General features: G+C 39.8%; 1 long non-coding RNA gene across 1 annotated transcript; it reads left to right on the top strand.

Annotated features, from left to right (window-relative positions):
• The first annotated feature begins 16 nt into the window (after positions 1 to 16).
• On the top strand, positions 17 to 20,688 carry LOC139828120 (uncharacterized). Its single transcript, XR_011739406.1, has 3 exons — positions 17 to 149; positions 15,353 to 15,463; positions 16,046 to 20,688. It is a non-coding gene; the product is annotated as an uncharacterized lncRNA (long non-coding RNA).
• The last annotated feature ends 1,314 nt before the right edge of the window (positions 20,689 to 22,002 follow it).

The raw sequence follows: 22,002 nt of genomic DNA, 5'->3' as shown, positions 1-22,002 counted from the left end.
CGCAGGGAACGGGATCTGGACGGGGGTGGATGAGGGGAAGTCCGACCGCTGCCACGGCAGCCCCGCCCCCGCCGCGCGAGTGGGCGTGTCCACCCCGCCCTTCGCCCCGCGCGTCGCGGGGAGCCGGGTGGGAGCGAGCCGCGGAGTGGGTTCGTATCGCACTTGGGGCCTAACCCTGCGGTTGGCCCAGCGTGCGGTTACATGTAATTAGCTGGTGATGTGCAACAAACACAGAGCGCGTTTAGGGTCGGTGCTGATCGGGTTTTGTCAGAAATGCCAAATTCGGTTGTGTGGAGGAATTTAGAGCGGGGGAGTGGGGGGCAGGGGATGCTGCGGGGCAGGGGGGAAATAAAGTCAAGATGTGCTGCCACGTATACATGCAGAACTGGCAAATCTGGGCTGAATTTTAACCATGTTGTTTCGCGGCTCGGGATGCAGTGACTCTAACCTGAGCTTTCTAAGAAAGAAAAATTGTTCCTTGGGGATCATTGTTATTTTTCACTGCCTATGTACATTTGTAGCTACAGAGGAAGGAAAGAAAAAAATTGCTGTTGAACAGGATTAAAAGTTAGTGTGGATGAAAGGGAAGAGAGAAGAAGAAGGATGTGCCTAAGAGATAAACAGTTCTTAAAGTCCCAAGTGTGCATGTTACTACAGGCTTAAGTATGATCTGAATGGAAAGTAAAACCAAGCCAGGTCTGTGCTTGTATTTTATAGATGAAGCCACAACGGGTAGATCGTATGATATTGAGAATTTCCACAGCTGATGGAAATTACCTACAACACATTCCTACGTGCCCAAGTAGGATCATTTATGAAAGAGCAAAGTAATCTTCCAGAATCTCCTCAGTCAAAACACATTATATAGTTTTTATTGTTTCTTTCACTGTATTTTCTCGGGGCATTTTCTTCAATTTTATCAAGAAGAAATAAAAAAGAAATCTCACGCTGTGCTAGAGTCCATTCCTTGTAAGCAGAAATTCAACTTTAGATTTGCCTCTGTCAGAGGATGACAGATCATATTTAATCCCAGAGCTTCCTCAAATTGTTTCTCCCACTGGCTGACACTGGGCTCAGGAGACGGGTTGCATTGCCTTTTCCCCATTCTTGTCTGCTTTTTTTGATACACATGGAGAGTGGCAAAGAAGCAGCAGCCTGATTCATTGCAAAAGCAATATTAAGACAGAAAAAGGACATGAGCCTGGGGTAAAGGATTTAGAAACAGAGAGACTGAACAGATTATGGTAGAGAATTATAAAATCTATAAATATTGGAGTATTTTCCCCTCCAGATCTGATCTAGATATAGCCACAGTCCAACAGCAACTGTGAAGTCCAATGGCAAAAAATATAATGAATCTTGTTAATAAATAACATGTGAGAGACAGTATGGCAGGCAGTAACTGGGCTGCTTTTCTGGTAAAAAATTGCTTTAGAATATAGAGATCATTGTAATAAAAATAGTGAGAGAAAACTAATATTTCAGGTGCAAAGTTATGAAAAAACCTACTAAATGCCAAGATGAAGATTGTGAAATCTTAACTACTGCCCATCATGTGGTTTATATGTATATGTGCACATGTGTATTTCCTCACAAGACCCTTGTTTCATCAGTGCATGTTATTCTAGCTAACAGTTTACATACACTGGAAAATTATTTCAGTAGCAAACAAATCTGTTCTGTCTTTTTATGTTTCTTTTTCCCTACTGAGTTTGCATTTTCATTCGAGGGAGGTTTTGGCAGTGATCATATTTTAATAATTCCCACTGCTTCACCTCCCAGCTGCTTGGTCATGTTCCCACACAATTTTCTTACTGTTTTTCAGTGTTTATAGAATGACACAAAGGACTGGATCACCAATTTAAAAGAAATTTTTTTCTACTTCACATTGATTGACGTGAAATTATGCGTCATAAAGTCATGGCTTGAGCATCATTAGGATCTTCACTACAAACAGCTAAAAATTAGAAATGAAAGCTTGTGTCAGTGTTTTACAAGCATGCATAATTGCAGTTTCCTAAGTGAAGATTTAGAAGTTCTAAAGCTAAAAGACATTTTTTTACTGAAAAATACAGGGTTAAGCAAGAGACCAGGGAGAGGTGGGGTTGCTTGGGCATTATCAAAAATGCTGCAGCAAATCCCCGGTGGAGATAATGAATAGTATTGGCACTGCTCAGATGAAAGTATCTATGTAGGTTTCCATGTATGTAGGAAAAGAGACTCAGGAAAGGAGAAAAGTTCATAAATAATTTGAATTTGAATCTCACAGTCTAGGTGAGGTAGGTCTGCCCCCTTGGAAACATCTAAAATCAGACTGACTTCATACTCTTCTCTGCTCTCTTCATTCTGCTCTCCCCTGGGCTTGGGAATACTTTTTCCACTCTGTAGGTCAGGCAACTGGGGTTTTTTCAGCTGCTCTGGCAGATCTCCTTGTTCTTCAGGCAGTTCTCTGCAGCTGATAAACACATATTTTCTCCAACTCTTCAAATTTTTAGAATTCTGCTGTTTTTTTTCCTAGTTTCTCTTACTTGTTGCTGCTTTTTTTTTTCTTTTTTTTTTTTTTCAGATCTCTTGTTTCTGTTTTGTAACCTTTCCTGGTTTATTTTGTCTTTCACCCCTGGAAGACTGAACAAATAGAGACAGGAACACTTTGCTGTATCCCCTATCTTTACTCCTCCATTTTGTGACCTGTTATCTCTTATTCTCCCAGACCTCATTCAACTTCACTTACTGTGCAATCTTCACTGGAATGTATTATTTTGAGCATGTATTGACTAGTCTTAGTCAGCTTAATGTGTGATATAAAACCTAACTGAAAAGAGGTAGATCCACTTTCCCTCTCCCTACCATTTCCTTTGCATTGGGTGTAGTGATCTTATGGCTGCTGCAAGGTGAAATGAGTCACTGACGTCATCCAAAAGAAAAACAAAATAAAAATAAAACCCTCAAAACATTTCTTGACCAGCTCATTGAAATGAACATATATTCAGCTACATTATTGCTAGATTTGGTGTAAGGGTTTTTGTGGTGGGAATGTGACTGACCTTCCAGCAAGCGGAAAATGCATCAAAATTGACATCACTAGTTTTATCTCTTGCTCCTAGTCCTCCTGTTCATTTATCCAGTCCCTTTGCTAGATCTTCCTTCCAGACTATGATCCCGCAGTCCTCTCTTTGGCAGCAGTGCCAGCTGAAGTATTTCCTGCTTCTATCCATTATTTTAATTTTTGTTGGGTTATGTACCAAAAAGTAACCAATATCAGTCATATTTCTGTCCAGCTCACTGCACAATTACCCAAACATTCACTGTGGAACAACAGAGATTGTGTCAAGACAGCAGGAGTAGAGGGCAGCAATAGAGACTGTTTAGCCAAATGTATGAATATGTGGGTAAAGACAGACTAAGTCTTTTTTCTTGTGTCATTTTCTGTTTTTATCTTTCTCCCCTTGTGAGCATTTTCCTCCAGTCCCTTTCTTCCATATCCATTCTGTTCTGCTGTATGAAACCAGGCAGTTTCTCCACTGCTCGTTCTGTAGAACGCTCCTATCTATGCTGTGGCACACCACCAGTCTTTAGCTCTTGTACCTCCTTCTTCTTGCAATCACTGAATTGCATGCCTTCGTTAAACAGAGGCCTTCTCCTATGAAAATTTGGTTTTGTTCATTAATCAGTGACAGAAGAAGGTGTAGGCCTGTTCTTGACACTCAGTAAACTCAGTACTGAACTTGAAGAGACACTGCTAAGGAAAATTTTAAAAGCTAACCGCGATATCACTGATCTAATTCGCAGATGTCATCGCAGTAAATCAGCTAGAAAAGGAGAGGTTCCTCATTGCTAACTTTTTTTGGCTTCACGATTGGCCTCTGAAATTAAATATCCAGCTAGTGTGAAAAATTATTCCTTGGAAAGTCATGTCATGTATTTTCTGAGGTTAGAAAAACAAACCTGCAACTGTGTACATCTAATAGGCCACAAAATGGAGGAAGCTGAGCCAACCTAAAATTACTCATGAGTCACAGCACGCAAGGGTGGCACAACAATTCATATCTTATAAACAAAAGCTTATAGCAGGTTGCTGGCTATAGTGGATCAGTAACAGGATAAATCGGTATGTAGGTATTCAAACAAGTCATGAATAGGAGACAGAGGTAAAAAGACTTCCTAGCAAATAGTTTACCCTGATTTTCTATTCAGAAGGACACACAAGATCTCCTAATCCTAACAAGATCTCATTGATTAATTATAATGATGAAATAGTGCTTAATTTCTAAGTGGTGTTTATGCATTCTTTTTTCATCCATAGGTTTAAATATAACTTACAATGCCTCTTGCCCCTTTAACGATCAACAATTCTCTTTAAAACTCTTTACACTTCTTCTTTCAAGGTTAACTGAACGTGTTGTCTGCTGCCACAGCCTGGTTTCTAGCACAGCCTCATTTTCCTGCTTGATCATCTCAACAATCCACAAAGTCGTGGATGTCTGCAAGTCACTGAAAGTGCTGTCCCAAGCTGAGCATGCCTTCCTCCTTCCCAAATCTCAGCCTTTCTATTCCACCTTAATTTCCCTTAACTTCTCATTATCACCTGACAGTGCAAGACATTCTATTGTTTCTAAAATCAAGGCTTCATATTGCCTTTTGGTTTTGTCCGACATGACTCTAATTCCTGGCTATTTCTCTTACAGTAGCTAATTCTTGTTAATCAGCTTTTAATCAGGATCTGTGATATGTCCTCCAGGTCCCCACAGCTATGAGCCCTATCTGTAGTCCTCTTACCCAAGAACTTGGCATTGAATCATATCTTGTTCTGGTGATTCATGGCTCTCCATCTCTGTTGCTGGCCTGTCTTTCTACACTCAGTTAAAACGAGTACCTTTTTGCCACCTCCTTGAAGGCAGCTACCACACCTTACACTTACATTTGCTTTTTCTTTCACAAGAGTCTCTTTCTCCCTATTTTTACTCTGAGTGCCACACTGCTCTTACGGTCATTTAGGTCTTTAATTTGAATACTGCTCGCAGTATAGCAGTCTCTCTGAATCTATACATGAGGATTGTGTCTATATTATTTTGTTTCTTCTTACATGTCAATTAGAAGATTGAACCTTGTTGACTGTCTCAGTGCCCCTGTCATGTCACACCTCTGCCATTAGCAACTTCTCTCTTTAACTCCTGTGACTTCCACTGTGTTCTCTGAAATCTCATTCAGAATTGCACTGTGCGGATTATCTTCCTTGCTGACATAATGTCTATGTCTCTCTTCTGGCTTTCTGTTTCATCAGCATCAAAGGCAAACTCATTGTCCTCTCCAAAGTTTCTGATCAATTGACTCTGCACTGAATCAGCTTTATTGTCGCATTGAGCATCAACCCTCTGTCAGTAATACTAGTCTTCACTGTCTCATTAGTGTATTTCTCACACAATCACCTTTGGCGTTTTTACAAAAGACCTCCTCCTTTGCTGGAACTTCCTCTCAAACTTTAAAGGCATTAGTTCATACTGTTATCTCACCCAGCACTTACTCCAGCATTGTTGCCTAGAGCTGTTGCCCAGAGCTGAACATATAAAATACAGTCATTGTGCCCTTTATTCTCTTTACCAATGCTATTTACTGAGTTGTTCTACTCTTTGCATTTTTGCAAACCTATAAACTTTAGTCTTCCTTTTATTACAAATAGTTGTACAGTAGTTACCAAGGCCTTATAGTTACCAAACTGTGGTCTGCTGAAAACCGTTTTAAGTAGTCTGCAGTCTTATGCTGTTTGAGTAAAAGTTTCATTAAAGTTTTGGCTAGTTGATATAATATTATGGGAGAAATGTTGGGAAGTGCCTAAGGGCTACTGGATTCCAAAATGTGAGGGCCACTGACCAACACAGAAAACCCTGATTTTTATGATAGACATCAACACAGTGTTATTTAACCTACATATATACCTACAGTATTATGAATCTTTTGTGGTCTTTAATGGCTTGCCACATGTTGAAACATCATCCTGGAAAGTATACAAGTTAGTTACCTATCTGAGAGAGAAGGAAGATATATATCACTACCTGCTATAGAGATTAAGGTGTGGCTTCTGAAGTAAATAGGTGTTTCAGTATCTTAGCAAATGCTGTGTGCTTACCTAGAGAACTGATAGCAATAGTTGTGCTATCAGAATGCAGAGAATGCTGTCTTTATACTACAGCCTTCTGTAGCAGCAAATGCAAGGAGGACAGCATTTTCATGCTAATGTCCTCCCATTTTTTTTGTAATCCTGAAACTGCCGTTTAACAGGGTATCAGAAAGGGCTGGTCCATTAAATGTTTCCTTCCCCGATTTATTTCCTAGAGTTAAAATACAGCGTATCAAAAAACAAAACAAAACAACCCAAAACCCCAAACAAAACAAACATACAAAAAAAACCCCAGAAAAATCAAGTACCAGTGTAAAATTTTACAATATACCACAAACGTTTGGTGAAACTTGTTAAAAATAAGAACCACTTTTTCTTTTGAATGTAATTTCTTAAATTATTTCTTCTCTATACTCTCTATTCTGATGGTAATAATTTTCCAAGTAGTAGGATGCCTTTGTGATGGTAGCATTTGCCTCAAGAAACATCTAACCGACTGAAGTGCCTGAATTGTTCACTGCAACAGTGATTCCAATTACTGCTGCAGCAGGGACATCTTCTTTGGAAACTCGTTTATCCAGTGACACTGTTTGCTGCTACTCCTGCCTCTTGTTGCTGTCACCATTTATGTGTTTATACAACACACATGTTTAAAAGTTACTACTTCAATGAAGAAAGTCAACAGGGCATCAGAGGAAATGTACTTGTGGAAGCAAGAAACATTTTGCAGCAATATGAATTTTCAGTAGTGCAGATGGTGAACATACCATAATACTTGCTCCACTGAGGTTTCCTGCTATAAAGACTTTTTGTCTATGTATATATTAGACAACACCCTCAGACATATGGTGTGAACTGTGGGTTTGTCATATATTGGGACAGGAGTTGAACTTGATGATCCTTGTGAGTCCCTTCCAACTCAGGACATTCTATGATTCTATATATAGTTTTACTGTAGCATGGCTGTTAGGATCCCTGTGTCCCAAGTTATTGGCTTAGCCCTGCCTTGCATCTCTGGTACGTATGTTTTGGTGCATTTGCGTTAACTGTTAACTCAGAAACTACTTATATTAGCAGAAGGAAGAGTTGATGCTGTACCACAATGTAAGAAAAGACCACCACTATTTCAGTCAAGATGCCTAAACATAGCAGAAGATGGAAAGTGAGGGAAGAAAACCCTATGAAGAATTTGTACAATAGGTGTGGGCTGTCAATATTAAAATTACCTAGGCTTGACACATTCTGCAACATTTCTGATCATACACACCTTCAGGGACTGGCTGAGGAAGGAAGGCACCTTGCAAGATTGCTTCGTCCAAACCCTGCCCAGAGCAGGGTCATCCAGAACAGATGCTCAAGATCATGTCCAGCTGGGTTTTGGACATGACTCCACAGGCTTTCTGGCCATCCTGTACCAGTGTTTGACTACCTTCACAGTAAAAAGGTTTTCCTTATGTTTCAGTGGTATTTCCTATATTTCACTTAGTACCCATTGCCTCTTGTCACTGGATACCACTATGAAGACTCTAGCTTCCTCCTCTTGACTTCCCTCGTCAGGTATTTATACACATTGGTAAGATCCTCTGAGTCTTCTGTGTACCAGGTCGAACCATCCCATCTCTCTCAGTGTCTCCCCATAGGAGAGAGGCCTTCAGTCATTGTGGCACTGCACTAGACTGCCCCCAGTGACTCTATATCTCTCTTGTACTGGAGAGCACGGCACTGGACCCAGCATTCCAGGTGTGTCTCATCAGTGCTGAGCAGAGCTGAAGGTTTATCTCCCTTGATCTGCTGGCAATGCTCTGCCTAATCCAGCTCAGGAGGCTCTTGGCCTTCTCTACCACAAGGACACATTGCTGGATTATGTCTCACTTCTTGCTCACCAGAAACCTCAGCTCCTTTCCTACAAAGCTGCTTTCCAGCCAGTTTGCTCTCAGCTTGCACTGGTGCATGGGATTATTCCTCCTGAGGTGCAGGACTGTGCACAAAAGGAGAAGCCTTGTTGAACTTCATGAGGTTCCTGTCAGCCCATTTCTCCGGCCTGTTGAGGACCATCTGAAGGGCAGCACAACCTTCTCATGTCTCAGCCACACTTCCCAATTTTGTGCCAACTGCAAACTGTCTGAAGATGCACTCTGTCCCATCATCCATGTAGCTAATGAAGATGTTAAACAGTATTGGCTCTGCATCATCTCCCGAGGTACACCATTAGGGACTGGTTTCCTGCTGAACTTTGTGCTGCTATGACAACTTTTTTAGCTCAGTTCCACCAGTTTTAAGTCTACCTCACATACTTCTATCTAGTCCGTAATTCATCAGATTCTCTATAAGGATATTATCAGAAACAGTGTTGAAAGCCATGTTAAATCCAAGATAAGGTATGTAACTTCTTTTCCCTCATCCACTGAATTAGTTATTTATTGAAGAAGGCTCTCAGGTTGGTGAGGCATGATTCTTCCTCCATAAATCTTTGCTGGTCCTAGTCACCTTCTTGTCCTTCATGTGTTTGAAAATGATTTCCAGGATTATTTGTGCCATCACCTTCCCAAGGATCAAGGTGAGGCTGACCAGCCTGTAATTCTCTTCATGCTCCTTCTGCCCTTATTGAAGATAGCAGTCACATTTGCCTTCTTCCAGTCCTCAGAAACCTCTCCTGATTGCCACAGCATTTCAGAGATGATTGAGAGTGGCCTCACAGTGACATTGACCAGCAAGAAGTGGTCAGTCATGGGTGTATCCCATGAGGTTACAGGGCCTTGGGTGTGTCCAGATTGTTTGTACGCTCCTTAACTTGATTCTATTCCACTGAGGGTTAAGTCCTCCTTGCTCTAGACTTTCCTACTAGTTTCATGGGCCTGGCTTTCCTGCAGGCTGGTCTTCACTGGTAGTCAAAGGCATTGCATACCATGACCTTTTCCATTTCCTTTGTCACCAGATCCCATTAAGTAGTGGGCCCACATTTTCCCGGTCTTCTTTTTGCTACTGATGTACCTGTAGAAGCTCTCCTTGTTGCTCTTCACATCCCTCACCAGATTCAACTCCAAATGGTTGTTGGGTTTCCTGCTCCCATCCCTGAACACGCACGATTTCTGACTATCTTATTGATTCAATTTAACAGCCTCTGAAAAACGCAGGCCATGCCCCATGCAGTTGCCAAATATACATGTTGTCTCTATTAAACTTAATGAGAAGCAAAGGCTATGTTTAGTTGTGTCTTTTTACTTAATTAAAATTAAAATGACACATCACTGTATGTACAGGCTGAGCCTTAATCTCCAAAGAACGTCAGTGAGAATTAGGCTCATTGTTGACAGTGGCCTAGTTTCCATTGATGGATTCTTTAAAAGTTCTAGTCAGCAAAGTCAGGAAAAAGTAGTGGCTGATAGTCCTGAACTGAAATGAGGAAAAAACCAAAAAGTTCAAGCCCAACCTGTTTTGTTAATCCATCCGTGTACATGAAAACAGCACCGCAGGATTTGGGGACTAATCCCATTTCAAATCAGATGCCTGCTGGTTCTATTTAATGAGCATTACATCTGTTTCTTTTTTAACGCTAAAATATTTTAATACTTAAAACAGCATTCTGATTTTATTTTTTTTTTTCCCCCTATTTTTTTGGTGCGACTACAGAAATCTGGATTTATCTGAATACTTTTCTGGGGATGTGTCTCTATTTCTCTCTCTGCTGAGATGTCACAGTTAGGTGTCTGCCATGATGTTATGAATGGTGCAGGGCTTGACCATTGCTTCAATTTTACAGAATGAAGGGCTCTACAGTAAGATAGAATGAGAATATGTAGTATGGAGAGGATACTTAGTGATCACCCTTCCCCTTGAAGCTCCAAGAGCAATGTCTGACACTCATGTGGGAAGACATTTGCTGGCCATCACTGAGACCATCATAGACTCAGGGAAGGAACTGCAGACGCCTGGGCTGCTGAGTTCCCTGCTCTCCCTGCTCTCGCAGGGAGTTCTCCGAAGCAGAGAAGGGGCTGTGGTTGCTATATGTGCATCCATCTTCTCAAGTAGCTGTGTGATCCAGGACTAGAAATCCCGTGTTACACGGTCTTCCTCTCCTAATAAAATTAATATTTGATTCATCTCTCAGAAGCAGCAACAGACACCTACTATTCTCCTTGTCATTTTGAGAGTGTTATATGGATGCAACCTTTCTGAAGTGATGGCTGCTAAATTTATCCTTCAACACATGCCTTAGGCTTTTGTTGAACAAATTTTTATTTGTTGAGCCAACACCTAGGATAGGTATATCCAATGAAATGCAAACCAGGCTACTGAAGAAAACAAAATATACCTCAGGTTAGGAAGGCTGCGAACATCTAGTTTAATAATTTAGTCTGTAGCGATGCTTGTACTTCTTGAACATCTCTGAGAACACTTTTAGGAGAATAGAAAAGCCTCAACACAGATAACTGCACTTGCTTGTCTTCTCACATCACAGACAGATTTCTGAAATAAAATGAAATGAATTTGCCTTATTTCTTGCATTGTGCTTTTGATCCATTTAGCTAAGGTACTTGCTTCTTAACTGGACAAAAGATTGGTTGCTAACTACCATCTTTACTGCCAAACTACATGCTGAAGTTCATTCATACAGAAATACCCAGAAAACTGAATTAGCATGGAGTTATGTGAACATTGGTACTAATATAGATTTGTACCCTGTGCATATACTCTGGTGTGTAGGAAGGAATAAAGTTATGTGGAAGATTATCTTAAGGTTGAGACATTCAAAACATCTCTCTCCTCACACATCTCTAGTACTTAATAAATGTTTTATGCTCTCACACTGCACTCTTTTCCTGTGTAGGGTGACTGTTAAGATCTCTCCACCCTACATGCCCAATTTCAGTAAATTTGCAAAAATTGTTGAGATTTTCATCTCTCTGCCAAATATGGCTGAAATTGGAGAAAGATCTAAAAATTATTATCAGAGGATAAGGAAGGTGAATAGACAGATGCATTCTTTGAGCAGACCACCATAGCTATTCACAAACACAGTGAGGCACTCTGGTATGGTGGTCCCCAGAAGTTAACTGACAAATCACACATGTTCTGGAAACTTTCCCTGAACAGCTTCGGCTCACAGGGTAAACAGATTATTTTTTTGGTTGGTTGGTTGGGGTTTTTTTTGTTTAACAATTCTGCAATATAACGAAAATAAACAGTTGTGTGTTAAAAATATGACATGACAAATTCATGTTTTTCCGTACTATGAAATGTAAAAAATGATGACTGTGGAATTAGAATTAATATAAAAACAAAAAGTGAAATAAGAAAAGTACATAGAGAGTAAAAATTGTATTATTTAGTAAAGTAAAATTTTTAATTCCAGTAAAACACTGATAAGAAAAGTACACTGGGACACAAGCCTGATCTGATTTTCCAAGTTCATTGACCACACGTCAGGAAGAACTGGGCATCTGTAGTCAGGAACCTCTACATGAACTGTAGTTATAAAGACAAAGGAGTACTTGGGGTACTTGACTTGTCCTTATATTGTCTTAATAATATAAAAATATCTAGATTTATATAAACTAATCAAATATTACTGTAGTATGTTAGTATAAATAAGGTTAACTCATTCATGCCAAACTGGCTGCAAGTTTATTTGCTGCTTGGCCTTCACATTGTTGCTTCTTATCTATCTTGTGCCTGTGGGAAGGCTAAATTCCCATCTGTCTTGCACCTTGGATATTTTCTGATACTATAACTTTTGCTTATTTTAACTAGTGCTCAGCTGTCTGTCACTATTCATGTGCTGTCACTGGTGCTTACCATACCCTATTTCCGGTATTGTGTTAAATGCTTTACTTAGGGTTACTAAAACCATTAGGAGAAGTAGATTTTCAGATGACATAAGTCTCTATTTTTTTCAGAAGAGAAAATTTAAAAACACAAACTAGCATCATATGCCTACTTAACCACTTAAGAAGCTTAATATTCTTGCATACCAAATTATTTTGGAAGATAATACAGTAAAACACAGACTTTCTAGAATATGGAGAACAATACTCAGGTCACTGGAGAAATATCAGCTATAAGTCATCCCCGTTGCTTGTGACGGATCAGTTCTCTGTAGCATCTTTAGTGCTAAGAAAGATGTTTGCAGCAGTCCAGCCTGACATCATGCATAGCCCAGGCGGGGGAATGAAATCTAGAAGTTCTTTTCTCAGGCATATGGATTGTTTAGTTGCTAGAGCTGTGGGCTTTAGAAAGGCCATAAATTTTTATTAAAATGACCATTTTCCTAATATTATAGAGAAGTATCACTTAGTAAACAGGCCAATGGCTAATCATCATCACTGTTAGCAATATGCAGATTATTTCTAGTCTAAAATGCCTATTTTTACTTTGTGGATGTTGTTGGGTGGATTCAGCTTATCAAAAATGATTATTAATTTAACTCACTTGTACATGGGACCCCAGCAAAAGACTTAAACTGCAAAATCCCCATAACTGTAACAGTGTTCAAATGTTGCTTGTCTAGTCATCCTGACACACTTGCTGTCTTACAAACATTGGCAGGAAACAATAAATAGTAGGCAACTAACAAAAATTAATATTAGCAATACTGGGGAAGCATTTTTCACTACCCTGTGCCAAAGGCCATGTCAGCAGAATGAGTGAGAGCCTAATGTACCATTTTAATTTGGCAATGTTTACATCTTATGATATCAATGCTTGCACAGAATCCAGGATAATGAAGAATTGGGTTTACCTGATCCAATTCTATTGATTATCGATGTTATCTTGATATTAGTCTGATAGCTATACATTGACATTGGGGGAAATAGAAATGTGTTTATGTAAAGTGTATTATTTAATGTAGTTTACCGTGTAATGTGTAAACCATGTAGTAATAACTTTTATGTAAAAGTGTTACATGTTAGCAGTCATCAAAAATCAGTTTTGTAGAACTGAACTATATCACTGTAGTTGTATCAGTTGGAAAAATATATTTAGAAGAACAGGAGCATTTGTTTTTAAAGTTGGAAACATTTTTATGCTGAGGTAAACTTGAATCTGAATCCTCTTCTTAAATTGATCAAACAGCTGCTGTGATGCAGCTTCTCCAAGCTGTCTCTTTACTGTTTACCACCCAGCTCCTCTTCCATTGGCAGCAAAGCTCCTCAAATAAAGCAGTATGACTACATCTATGCTGGGGTGGGATTTTCTGTTTTATTCTTCCTGGCTGGGGAGCAGCCAGCTGAGAGCTGTGTTTCTCCAAGGGCCGTCTCGACAATTGCCAGGGAAGGGGTAGAATAAGCTCCAAGTTCCTTCATGAAACTACTACACCACAGAGCTCCCCGTTTTCGCATTTTAAGACAGAATCTGATTTTTATTTTTTTTCAGAGAGCAGCTGTCATCCTACTGCTGCTTATTCTCTCAGCATCTACTATATTGTCATTAATTTTCTGTCAATTTCAGAATTCCTGGGGAAAAAAAATCCTCATTCCCCAAAATGTCTTTATTTTAGATGTCATGGAGAAATGTGTTAAAATAACATAGGATATGTTAAAATGGGCAGAGACTTAAGTAAAAAATTGTTACCTATATATGCAACTGTCTGTGTAAGAGAATTCCTACAGTAACAATTAGTTCAAAATCCTCTTCAACCTAGACATCCTCAGCATCCTCTTGGTTTATTTGTTTAATCTTCAAGCCAGGGCAGCCTGTTCATGTAGAGAAGCAGCCAAAAGAGTCCGCTGAATAGAATAATATTTGCAGCAGCGTGTTTACAAAATACATGATGTCCTAGTAACGCCTGATGTCATGAATAGCAAACTTCTTACTTCTCCATTAAAGATCAGTTAAATAAGGCCAGTAGAGTCAGTCGCTTCACCACAGAATTGACAGCAGACCAGTTTTTATATTTTTCATTCATTTCAGACTTTGTACATTGTGATTAGTGACTCACACACATGGCCGATCCAATGCAGATATTTATCATCAACCCAAATCATTGCTAATTTTCTGTATAGTTTGAATGGTTCTTCCTTCCTCTGTGCAACAACTTAAAAGGAAACATTTTGGGTGGATGAATCAGAAGCATAACAATTCTCCATTTTGCTACGATATACGTTACAACATTCAGAAAAAATTTTGCAAATGCTGGGTTGTCATAATTATCAGAAGACTTAAAGGCAGATGAGAGATTTCAAGATTTACAAATATGTCACGTATAAAGTTGTATTTCAGTAAACAAAAGCTGCACTCTATGGACTAGAGCAACCGCAAGGACGGACACACCACAGGAACAGCACTGTAGTGCTGACCTGCTTGAGCAAGCTGTACAGCAACTCGCATGCAGCTCTGGCTCTTCTTCAGTTAAACAGTGTGTGACCTTCCAAATCGCCATGCGATTTGAAACATAAAATGACCAGACATATCTTTTGGCAATGCAGTTGTTAACTTTATCTGCAACCCATGCAAGGCCACCTCTTACATCACAGTGATGCAATATCTACTAACTGAAAGTCAATTTTGTGCCAGCCAAGGACAATGGCTGCAAAAAGCAGACACAAATGTTTCCAAAAGGGAGATATTTTTATTGTTTCTTCTTCTGGTTCCCTTACTGTACATGCCATCTCTCTTCAGTATTCTGTCTGTCTCTCCCAAGTGCCCATACAGAAAAAACCTTAAAGCATAGATGTATTGGGAGAAAGAAAAAAAAAAATGGAATTATATATGCTGGGTATATGGAATGGCCTTACTGTGAGAAACGATTTGAAATTTATTCTTTAGGCTATTTCTTGGCAAAGTAAACTAGTGAACAGGTGTGTCGAACAGCACTGCCACTCTTTTTTTTTTCTTTTTTTCTTTTTTTGAAGAGAAAGGTAACAACTGGCTTGACGAAATCTTGAAGGACTGTGAAAAAAATCTGAATGAAAATTCTCTTACTTTTCAGTGCAGGTTTACTTAGATGCTGTTTATATGCACAAGACCTACAGGATTCAGACCTAGCATTTCACAAGTCTGCCAGATGCTCTGGCAGGTTTTAATATTTCTTGTTAGAGATTTTTCCACTGTCCTTCCTGATATATTTATCTAGGGCACGTATTTGTACAAGCTATAAAAAACCTAGCAGAAAAAGATTGTTGACCTGGAGATTTTCTGGATCTTTAGCATTTAGAAATCTGTTTCATAAGTAGATTCAAATTGCTACTGAGTGTAGGGGAGTCCAAGGTACTATGTTTTTCTTCTGAACTACTACAGGTTTCCGACAGTGGGATCCAGAATGCAGGTCTCCCTGACTGCTCACATTGGGAAAAGCGCCCAAGAGACATAAATGCCCAAATCTGGAGAGGAATGCCTGACTGAATAGAGGTAAGAGGAACCAATATTATTAGAACGTAGCTGTAAGGACTAGTAAGATAGAGCTGGAATATCACAGTCTGCTATTTGGAAGTGAGTTCTCATGTCACGAGTATCCCATATTTTGGTGCCACCAGATACTTATACAACCCACTGACATAAAACCTCGTGAAGCCAATGAAAAGTCTCCCATTTATTTCTGTGGGTTTTGGCCCAAAGAGTAGTATTGTGTTCAGTTATCTTTCTGAGTTTTCTATATGCTCTGGTGTATAGAAACTTCCTGTTTCTTGCTGCGAATCACCTGGCTTCTGCATCAGTGTATTAATAAAGAATGTTTGACTCAAGATGGAAAATTAACATGTTTTTCTGTACGAAACAGGAGGAATAATAATACATGAGATTGTTTTCAACTGTAGCAGGCGCAGCCCTGGTTCATATGTCATCGAAGCTTTGCAGACCTCCAGATCTTCTGCATCTCATTAGTATTATTCTGGCTCAACTTTACATTTCAGAGCATGAGCAAAGCTTGTGAATGTCTTATTTTTAGGCTTTTTGTCATCTAGTAACTATGCTTTACCTCTTTATTTTCTTTAGGATTGTTATAGAATTTGTCATTTGATGATGAAGTTCAGCAAGAGTAGTGTTAACATCAAGAGGAGTCTGCCCAACTTACGTGATGCTGTTAATGAAGCTGTGAATTGTGTCATATTAGCCTCATTTGCTTCCCATATGCTTACTCTCATTTTCCCTTCAGAAGCTGCAACTCCGCTCTTCATCTTCATTTGTATGCCCAAAATGCACCCAGATTAATTACCAATTATAACCTTACTCATTTAAAAGCTAAATCAACTGGAAACAGTGCTAAAAAGTGTCTCCCTTGAGGAGAACTAGAGACTTTTTGTTAATTTTCTTCACATATTTTGATTAGTATAAAGCACCGCGTAACTTACAAGTTAATCTCCCCAAATGATGTTAATTTTAAATCGAGATGACACTTGCGTACTCAGGGGATGGCAGTCAGAGCAACCTTCCTTCTCTTCCTCCTTCAACTCTGACCTGCTGCACAAAAATATTTCTCCCTGGGAAATTGATAATGAAGCACAATAGCACCCAGCTCTGCCAGCAGATTTTTATTTATGTCCACCTTTTCTTGCTTTATTTCTTAACTTCCTGACCTGTGCTATTACCTCACGTTCGAAAGTCCCTTGTGGGTTTCTTCTAAATGCAATTTCTTCCATCTTAGGAAATGAAAACGCCATAAACTTCCAGGTAGGTTTCGTGGGACACTGTCAGGCAATAGAAGACATAATAGCTGTTGGGCTTGATATAGTAGTGATTGCCACAAAACATCCCTCCAATCAATACTGTAGAACTCTTAGACATTATCTAGCTGCTGAGTGAATTTGCAGTTCCTAGTGACACTCGCCACTACTGCAATAGAAGTCAGAGTAACTATAAGGAAAGAAACTCAGATTTGGAGAGCTGCCATGATTAATTATGGAATATTTAGTTGCTGTAATTTATCAGCTCTTTATTTGAAGCATGCCACCCTTTCTTTATGGGAAATTCAATACATGTTTTCAAGCTGTTCTTTTTTACAGATCAAAAAGTTCAAGGTATCAAAAATTCCTCCTCTTTTTGAAAATAACACAATGCAACTAACCAGAAATACAACAAATCTTTGGAAATGAATGAAATACTCACACAGTGATGAACTCGGTGCATTTACATTGCCTGCAGCTGAAGTGTGGGCAGAATCTAGGATTAAATATGGTTGGTGTGTGCCCCACATATACATGGAGGCCCAAAGTCTCCACACAGAGCCAGCTGTACCTATCTCTCATATTTGGAGAAGGAAAGGCTCCAACCCTGTTTCTATCCTGGGATAAAAAGCTAATGGGAAGCATTCACAACTCCCTTGTCTTGCACAGTTCATAAAGGTTTTAGCCCCTGACTTATGAGAGAAGTCCTGGTTACACTTCCCCTTTCGTACACCTAAAAATTGCTAAACACAACCTCATAATAAGATGAATATGTTACTCTGCAATTAACAGTCTCTCTGTTTTGTCCCTGTAACGTGGTTTAACCACAGCCAGCAACTAAGCCCCACCCAGCTGCATGCTCACTCTGCCCTGGTGGGATGGGGAGAGAATCGGAAAGACAAAAGTGAGAAAACTCATGAGTTGAGATAAAGACAGTTTAATAGGCAAAGCAAAAGCCATGCACACTAGCAAAGCAAAACAAGGGATGCATTCACTGCTTCCCATGGGCACGCTGGTGTTCAGCCATCCCTAGGAGAGCAGGGCTCCATCACACGTAATGGTGGCTTGGGAAGACAAATGCCATCACTCCAAATGTCCTCCTGTACTTTCTTTCCCCAACTTCATACACTGAGCACGACATCATAGGGGATCAAATATCCCTTTGGTCAGATGGAGTCAGCTGTCCCAGCTGTGTCCCCTCCCAGCCTTTTGTGCATTTCCTGGTGTCTCATTTGCAGGCCAGTTTGAGAAACTGAGAAGGCCTTGATTGCTCAGTAGCAACTGAAATGTCAGTGATGTGTTATCATAATTGTTCTCATACTAAATCCAAAACACAGCAGTATACCAGGTACTGGGAAGAAAATTAACACTGTCCCAGCTGAAACCAGGGCACCTACTTTGATTTTGTCCTATGAGACCATATGTCTATCTGTGATGGATAATATTCTTATACTAGCAAAATAAACAGTTTTGCCATTATTCCAGGCAGAACTAAGATTGTTAAACTGTGTGTCTTTCTTCCTATTAATTATACTGTCCTTTCTTTAAAAGTATGAAGATAAGCTTTTGTTCTGTGCACCTTGCAACAGGAAGGCCTGAAGGGATATGATTGCTTCTTTTTAGTACAGCGGACAGATGAATGTGATGGAAAAGGCTCAAGCACTGAAGAATGGCAGTTAAATAAAAACAAATGTATGTAACTTGGCACAGTACATTTTGTCTTGAAACCTAGCAGAATGTTTCTAATGATCAGAAAAAATAATTTATTTAGGGCAGTGTAACAAGAAACCTATACAGTTTTCAGATGAGAGTTTCACAAGTTTATGGAAGAAATGATACAAATATCTCTGAGAGAAGGGTGTTTGATTCAGTGACTGAAGTTTTTCATCCTTGTCTTCTTTCTGAGTTCTTTTATTCTTAACATCATCATGTCATACACACAAGCAAGCAGACAAAAGGAGGTGAAGCTACAGTGCAGGCAATATATTTTTCCCTTTTACCATTTTTTTTTAATATTTCAGCCTCCCTTTTCTCACACATTGACATTTTTGTTCAATTATCTGTTCCTGGGATGTATGTGATGTTGTTTTTTCTTTACACTAAAGGGCAGGGTTGCAAATCCTAATGAAGAGCGCGAGTGCACTGTGCTGGTTGAAAAACTTGCAGGCAAGAAAAGAAAATTAAGAACTTTTGAAGATACTACAATTTTTCTATGAAGTTCTACATGGTGGTTTTAGATATTGGTTTTGAGAGAATTTCCACTCTGACAGTTACCAAGGAAGCTTACTCCTGGGAGGAGCTGGAGCTTTTGGAAGCCCTATGGGAGAAATTCACAAATAAGCACTGCTTACATTGCACTGGAGACAGTGCTGTGGTTCACTAGCTGTCGTCTGGTCTATTTTTAGCATGGAGGAGGAAACACTCTAAGCCATGCCATGAAGTTCAGCACACAGTGATTCAGTATGCTTCAAAATAACACATTTGAGGGGTTTTGCAGCAACATTGGCATTACCCTCACCCACGCCTCACTGCAATATAAGCATGCATCATCTTACTGCCGACTGATTTCTATGAACTTTCTACATCGTGGTACTCAGCACCTTGAATGAGGATTACATTCTGGAAGCACAGCAGCAAGTGTGTCCTTGAGTTTACCTGCTCTATTCATAGTGTTTTCCTGTAACACTGCAATTGCTATTCACACTTTCTTCCTCCAATTCTGTGTGGCACCAGGCTGGGGACATGATAAATGTTCTTTTCTGAACATGGCCTTCTTTGAGAAATGAAAATTAATTGCCTAAACAACATCATTTGTGATTAAACAACCCCCCCTTTATTATAAAGGACCTTTAATGCTTATAAGATCAAGAAAATCTGAGCTGAATTTTAATATGGCAATACATTCTATGTATTAATTTTTACTTCAAAGTTATAAATTTACATCAAATTGCCTGTGAAAATGATGTACAAATTCAGCAAGACAGATTTTATGCATAATATAGTGAATAAAAAATAAAAGCACAGGAGAAGGGATTATTGCATTTCAAAATCGGTCATTAACTTACAATTAACTGTCAGCCATTGGTAGGGTAAGTGACAAGAGTAGATAGACCAACGCAATAATTTATTTTTTCTGAAGCTGGTGAAACGCAGAATGTGGCAAATGGTTTAGAGGAGAAGAACGGGACCAAGAGGCAAGAAACCCCAAATCCTATTTTAATTCATTATTTGTGTGCAAGACACTGTAGCAATTATGTGTCTTGTGATACCCATTTGCAAAATAAAATCTTGTGGACCCCTGGAAGCAGTTGTGTTCATAACGTACTGTACTTCAGTTATGCGTCAGCCACTGATGGCTGGGGGAAAGCCTGCAGAAAACAGCTAGCCAAACTCAAAACAGGAAATCTGTGCACGGGCTGCATCCTTGCCCTTTGAGGAACCTTTATGACAGCACAGCAGAGTGAAAAAAAGCTTAATAAACTGAAAATCTGGTCTATTTTTTCAAATCTTATTTGCCACTTTAGGATAATGATGTTCTATCAGTTTAGAGTAAGGTGACATTTTGAAGACTTTCTTCACAGCAAAAGCATAGAAACGTAATCTGTTGTTTTGGATAAAAGCTTAGATTTTGGACCACAACTTTATTAGAGAGAATAAAGACTGCAGCTAATTTTTCTGCAGCTAAACTAGAAAAAATGCAAGGGTCTGTCTTTTAAAACAAAGGTTTGCTCCATTTTTCCCCTGTAGTGGTGACATAACATTTACATTTCCACAGATAATGAATTAGATCTTACCAGCAGACCAGCCCCACAGGGGATTCATTCCCAAAGCTCAAGTATTATTTTTCTTTCCATCTGCTCCACATGGAGCTTGGTAATCTCTTCTTAATGTCTTACGAGGGTCATCATTTCTTGAAAGCAAATGCACTTCTCGTGTTTGTCTTTAGAAAATAAAGATCTTATTATTACTACCTATCATGGCTTCTTTGCTGTAGTTGCCATTACTGCTTTAAATTGGTTTTGGAGATGAGGTTTCAGGGCCCCTAAAACCACAGGGAGTTAGCTCTCAGCCTAAATGAATCTTCTGAGGATATGGGAAGCCTCAACGATGTTACTCATATCTCACAAAAGGCCGTGAAAAGCAGTCTCTATTAATTTTAAATAATTTCACAGTCAACTGCTCCTTCCCATAACAATGTTTATTTCCTATTCATTCTTAAGTACATTCCAGGTAGGAAATGAAATAAATGCCAAGGAAATATGCAGTGTCTTTCTGCCAGGGATCTCTTCCAGACCTGTTGCTTTGCCCTCAACTACCTAAAGGGTATATACAGCTGCCTTAGGATTAGCATAGAAGTCCATATTAAGGGCCAACAGATCTGTCTTCCAATTATGGAAATGGGATCAGGAGCAAATTAATAGCATGCAATTGCAATGCCCTCCTGATTGGAAGGTCTCCTCTAGGGCTGAGCCTCTAGGGAGCTTTTTGGCCATGGCTTTTCCCCAGGGGGTTGATGCTTAGCTATGGTTCCCTTTTTAACACCCACCTGGCAGCAGCAGAGGTGCTGCACGATGACCCATGTCAAAGGAGAGATCCGGTTACCTGATGTGGAGCAGCAGAGGGGCTGAAAGCAGCTGAGGTAATAGAAGCTCCAGCTGGCAGCCAGTTATGCCTTAGATGTTTGGGTGTGAAGAAAAGCCAGGGTCACTGTCTCAGTCTGATGGCAAGGGGTTTTATGGATACTAGTGCATTGGAAGAGGAAGGTCAGTTGCTGTTTCTGCTGACTCCATGCACCCAAGACATGTTAACAGCATGTTCAACTGATACACAAGCTCTTACATACTGGAATATTTCCCTGTGTCTCAAAAAACTCTGGCCCCCTGCAGCCTTTTTTGGCAAGCCAGGGACAGCTCATGGCATTTCCCACTGTCTCTTCCCTGGGCATCCTGCATCGCCGTGTACTGTAGGCCCTTCTCTGGACTCGAAAATGAACTGTGTGCTCTGGGCTATACCTGAACATGTGAAAAAAATCAGATCTAGGAAGTTTGTCTGAGTGGGGTGAGCAAAGGTGGTTGTCCAGTGAGATCTGAAGTTCCCAGAAGTCTGATGTTGTGAAGCACCTGTGTGAAACCAGAGGAGCATAGCTGACTGGTCATCATTGAACCTGCAAACACTAGATGTGAGGAGCAGCGTTGCAATGATTTGTTTTGCTGTTCTACGTCTCTTTGCCATGCCTCTGAGACCTCCACTGGACACTGCTTTCTGTTTCATACTCAGGCCAGCTTCCTC

The sequence above is a fragment of the Patagioenas fasciata genome, chromosome 1, assembly GCF_037038585.1.
Source record: "Patagioenas fasciata isolate bPatFas1 chromosome 1, bPatFas1.hap1, whole genome shotgun sequence".
Classification (NCBI taxonomy): domain Eukaryota; kingdom Metazoa; phylum Chordata; class Aves; order Columbiformes; family Columbidae; genus Patagioenas; species Patagioenas fasciata.
The sequence above is the reverse complement of the archived record's forward strand: the minus strand, read 5'-3'. Positions and strand labels throughout refer to the sequence as shown.